The sequence below is a fragment of the Artibeus jamaicensis genome, unplaced genomic scaffold (assembly GCF_021234435.1).
Source record: "Artibeus jamaicensis isolate MK-2021 breed Jamaican fruit bat unplaced genomic scaffold, CSHL_Jam_final contig_2535, whole genome shotgun sequence".
In the NCBI taxonomy this organism is placed as follows: Eukaryota; Metazoa; Chordata; class Mammalia; order Chiroptera; family Phyllostomidae; genus Artibeus; species Artibeus jamaicensis.
The window spans coordinates 114,941-120,770 of record NW_026521542.1 but is presented as its reverse complement, the minus strand read 5'-3'; the positions used below and the strand labels follow the sequence as shown (position 1 = coordinate 120,770).

The window sequence follows — 5,830 nt, the reverse complement described above, 5'->3', positions numbered from 1 at the left end:
GCATTGTGTACCCATCACCCTAAGTCAAATCTTCTTTTGTCACCACAAATCTGATTCCCTTTACCCTTCACTACCCTCTCAACACTCTTCTCTTTGGTAACCATCATACTGTTGTCTGTGCTGATGAGGTTTTATTCATCTTGTTTGTTCATTTGTTACTTTCAGTTTTATATAGCACATATGAGTGAAATTGTATGATTCTTGACTTTTTTCTGTTTGGCTTATTACACTTAGCAGATATTCTCAAGATCCATCCATACTGTCACAAATGGCAGTATTTCATCATTTCTTATAGCTAAGTAGTATTCCATTATATGTATATACACACATAAAGGTATATTTATATACATAAGCATATATATATAAATATCTGTATCCAATCATCTTTCAAAGGTCACTAGGTTGTTTCCATGAATGATGTTGCAATTAACATAGGGGTGCATATATTTTTGTGAATAAATGCTTTCACATTTTCAGGTAGATACACAGAAGAGGGGTTGCTGAGTTATATGGTAACTCTATTTTCAATAAAATGGGTACAGAAGGGAAAGTACCTCAACATAATAAAGGCCATGTAAGACAATCCCTCAACTAATATCATAATAAATTGCAAAAAACAGAAAGCTTTGACCTGGCTGGTATAGCTCAATGGATTGAGTGCGGGCCTGCGAACCAGACAATCGCGGTTCGATTCCCAGTCAGGGCACATGCCAGGGTTGCAGGCAGGTTCCCTGCAGGCCAGTTCCCAGCAGGGGGTACACAAACGCAACCATACATTGATGTTTCTCTCCCTCTCTCCTTCCCTTCCCCTCTAAAGATAAATAAATAAAATCTTAAAAAAAAAAAAAAAAAAAGAAAGCTTTTTCTCTAACATCAGGAACAAGACAAAGATATCCACTCTCACCACTACTGTTTAACATAGTACTAAAGATTCATTTTTTAAAAATTTTAAATAAATCCATTTCAATCTTAGCTAAATGCATATAAAATTCTTTTCTTAATATACCTTCCATAAGCCTTCTGCAACTTCCTAAAAACTTTTGCAATTTTCATATACCTTTCTGATTTTGTCCTATTTTTCTTTATTTTGAAGAAATCATTTTATTTTAGAAAAAATCATTTTTAGGGGGTGTGTCAATTGTTTATTTACAAAATGAGCTCAGGCTCTTCAGGGGCTGCTGGAGCCAGGTCACTTCTTTCTCCCTCTGGTTTGGAAACCCTTGGGATCTTTAAGCCAAGGAGCTTCTGCTTGGCAGCAGCCTCCAAGGAAGCCCAAAACTCACCTGCCTCTGTGTCTCCTGGGGATAACTTATTGGACTCTTGGGGCTCTTAAGGCTCTTGTAGTTCATCCTCCCAGTTATCCCTGACTGACAGGAAAAGGCAGTTCAGTTGAGATTTGAGATAAACTTTATGCTCCAGGTGCTGTGGACTCTGAATCCTATGTACCCTCAAGATTCTGTCCAAGCCACAGGAAACTAGTAGTGGCTTGAAAGGTGGCATTGTAACCTTCCTACATTGCCCATCAGCCCCTTCAGACAGCCCAGCAGGAGCCCTTAACAAAGTCAATTTTTGCCAGCTTCCCATGAGTGTTCCCAACAATCACCAAATTGCTCCCAGGAGTGAGTCATATCTGTCAGTCGGTACTCTTTGTAGGTGGCCAGCACTGCAGAGAGGCTGGATCATAGATTGGACTTGGTGGTACCCTGTACAGGTAACAAGCTTCTGTGACTCAAGAAGAAACTGTATGTCCTGGTCCCAGATGGGAACTTGCAGGTTGAGCCAGTAATCACCTACGTTCTTGTCTCTAAACACAAGCTCCTCAAACCCCTGAAGGTCCCACACCTTTAAAGCATTCTCCTTCCCACCAGTGTCAAATACATGGGGGTACACTGGGTCTTGGCTCATCCTACACACTTTAGGACCCACCCTCAGTCCCAGAAGTGGGTTGGAGGATGTCTTCTTGTCATTGTCTTGCCAGACTCAGAGAATCCTAGAATCCACACATGTGATGAGGGTGCTAGGTTGTGGTTTGATCCCTGATCCAGGTGCATATGTGAGGCAATCAATGGATCTTTCTTTCTCTTCCTTACTCTCTCTCTCTAAGGATCCCAATCTTGGTGCTGATGCACGCGTTATTCCACGGTGTCCCTGCAGCAGCCATAACTGAGCTTGACAGCTAACAGCTACGATTCTGGTGCTTATCTTTTTTATTAAAAACATGTCTTTTATATCTTTTCTCACTCAAAAATAAAACTACATTCCATTTTACTTTCAACAAAAATGCATGTTATATCATCTCCTACTGAAAATATACATCCTACCTTTTATATATAGTCACTTTCTTTCATTGTTTTTATTTTTAATAGTTTTGTAGAAAAATACTTTAGCTCTTGTATAAATCAGTTTTGGTTATGGCAGTCTGTATTTTTAAAAGACTATTTTTTTCCCTTTGTTCTCTGGGCAGTGTTTTGGTTAGGTTCCTGAGGTATTTACATTTTAAAGACATGATAAGATTTACAACTTAAAGAGCCAGAAAGAAGGCAAGTTTTCTCCTATGATTTTTGGGGTATATTTTTCTATTATCAGAAGTCTAGGGAAATTGTTATTTATAATTTTCCTTTGTATTAGGGGTCTGATGGTGGGGAACTTAATCTGTTTTACTGTCAATTATCGTAATACTTTCCATTTCGCTATCCTCATTTTCCCAGGGATTCTACCTTTTAGTGTTATGATCAGGCTTTGTCACAACCATTCATACCTTAATCTGAAGTATCTTGAGCCCTCCTAGCTTTGCAAAACAACAAGCTAAGGTCTCCAACATTTTAACCTCTTCTCTCACCTTGTCTGTTAGCAGTGAAGCCAGCAAAGTAGCAGACAACTGCATATTATTCTCTATTTTCAGCTCTTCTTCCAACTTCATAATTTGAGTTTCAGCCTCAAGTTGGGCATTGGTATCAGCTGAACTGCATATAGTAAAGGTCAGCCATTCATTTTCCTTCTTTGCCACAATATACTATGTGCAGTTTGTTAAATAAGAGCATTAAAAAAGCTGGAGTTTTGGCAGCATCCTTACTCATGTGGCAGTTGATAAGCATCTAACACATGAACCATCCCTCTCTGCAGAAGTCAAAGGCTAGTGTGGTACTTCCCTGACTGTTGCCTTTTTTTAAGGCCTTGATATGAAGTCAAACATTAATATTCATGTGATTCCCTTTTATGTAATGAGTCATTTTTAAATCTGTTTTGAAGTTTTTATTCTTTGTGTTTTAACAATTTGACTATAACTTATAAATACTTTTATTTTTTGTCCTACCTGGTATTTTTTAGCTTCTTGGGTATGTAGATTAATAGTTTTTATCAAATTTTGTTGCTTCAGACTGTATAGAATCTATTGAGATATAATAAAATTTTACCAATTCTTTTTTTTACCAGCAGAAATATATGCTGGAACCCTCCAGTAAATTTTTCATCTCGATTACTTTACTTTTCACCTTCAGAATTGTCATTTTATTTTTTTACTATTTAAAAAATGTATATTTTGATCTCTTTACTGAGAATGTCTACTTGGGGTTGAATCATTGTGATTATAATTTACTTCAATTCTTTAACATGTTTTCCTTTAGTTCTTTGAGCATATTTATAATAACTGCTTTGAAATATTTTACTTTTTTTAATATCTGAGCCCCTCAAAGACATTTGTATTGCCTACACTCTTTTGTGTGTATAGATAAAAACTTCCTGTTTCTTTGCATGTCTCATAATTATTTATTAAAAGCAACATTTTATTAGATTGGCCAAATAATTTTTTTCTATAAAAAAGACACATTTTTTATTTTCACCAATAACTTTATTGATCTGGATATTTTGAATACATTAACTATCTCCTGTGCAGTATAATGTTGATTGTTCTCAATTAATGTATCAATTTCAACTGGTCTACCTGACCATAGAACACCATCCAGTCAGAAATCTCCAGAATGAAATTTCACAAACCATTTTTGACATGTTCAGTTAGTCACAACACCATCTGTATAAATGCACAAATCTTTTCTGTGTGTGTTTCAGTTGTGTTTTTACCTTTCTTGAAATAATAAAGCATAATATGCCAAAAATGTTGTGGACTTTCTTCCATCTTCAATATTAAAATGGCTACACAAAAATTTACCAGCTTTGATTTTCTAAAATGCATGCTTGTATGACAGTTGTCACAATAAAATCTAATGAAATTGTTTCCAGTAAAATCAAAGAAAACTAAGTGTTGTTAGAGCTATCTTACGGGAAAAAAAAAACACTCAAACTTTTTGGCCAGCTCAATACATAATATACAAAAGAAAAGACAAAAACCACATGATCATGTCAATAAATGCTGAAAAAGCATTTGATAAAGTACAGCACCCATTAATGATAAAAACACTCAGCAAAGTGGGAATACAGGGAGCACATCTTAATGTAATAAAGGCCATATATGCGAAACCTACAGCCAACATCATACTCAATGGGCAAAAACTAAAAGCTTTCCCCCTAAGATCAGAAACATGACAAGGATGTCTGCTTTCATCACTTTTATTCAATATAGTATTGGAAGTTCTGGCCAGGTTTCTATCAGCCTGTTTATCATGCTGCTATTAACATTGTGGTACATAAGTTTTCTTTCTTTAAGAAAACACCAGCAAAATAAAAAGAGAACCAACTCTATGGAAAAATATATTTGCCAATGATACCTCATATCAGGGTTTGATCTCTAAAGTATTTAAAGAGTGCAATAATTCAACACAAGAAACACAAACAAGCCAATTAAAAAACGGGCAAAGGACCTGAACAGACAGTTTTCCAAGGAGTACACAGAGGGCCCACATGCACATGAAAGGATGGTCAACATTACTAGCCATCATAGAGATGCAAATTAAAACCACAATGAGGTACCACCTCACACTGGTCAGAATGACCATTATTAACAAATTAACAAACAACAAGTGCTGGTGAGGATTTGGAGAAAAGGAAACCCCAGTGCACTGTTGATGGGAATGCAGACTGGTGCAGAAACTATAGAAAACAGTATGGAATTTCCTCAACAAACTAAAAATGGAATTTCCTCAACAAACTAAAAATGGAAATGATTTCACTGCTGGGATTATACCCTAAGAATCCTGAAACACCAATTCAAAAGAACTTATGTACCACAACATTAAAAACAGCATTATTTACAATAGCTGAGTGCAGGAAACAGCCTAAATGCCCATCGGTAAATGAGTGGATCAAAAACTGTGGTACATTTACACAATGGAGCAGCAGAAAGAAAGAAGGAGCTCCTACCCTTCTTTGGACAGCATGGATGGAACTGGAGAGCATTATGCTAAGTGAAGTAGGCCAGACAGTGAAAGACCATATGATCTCACCTGTAAGAGGAACCTAATGAACGAAATGAACAATTGAGCAAAATAGAAACAGAGTCGTGGATACAAGAAACAGGCTGATAGAAATCAGAGGTAGGGGAGGGGAATAAAGTATAGAAGGGGAAGGACCTAGTTAAAGAACAAGTATAAATGACCCATAGACATGGACAACAGGGTAGGGATTGACTGTGGGAGGAAGGGTTGGGCAGAACAGGGGAGAACATGGAGGAGAATTGGGACAACTGTAATAGAATAACAATAAAAATACATAATATAACAACTCCAAATTCTGATACCTTCTCACCACGTACACACATACAAACATATACACAGTGCCTTTCCAACCACCAAGGATAAGTGTGATCTTTTCAAGCATGTCTCTTTCCCAGGGATCTTTCTGTTAAGTTTCTGGTTCATCTGCCATATTGTTTTTAGCC

The 5,830-nt window shown here is 36.7% G+C and overlaps 1 pseudogene; it reads right to left on the bottom strand.

Moving 5' to 3' along the window:
* Positions 1-1,168: 1,168 nt before the first annotated feature.
* Positions 1,169-2,010, bottom strand: LOC128626965 (WD repeat-containing protein 74-like; annotated as a pseudogene).
* Positions 2,011-5,830: the final 3,820 nt, after the last annotated feature.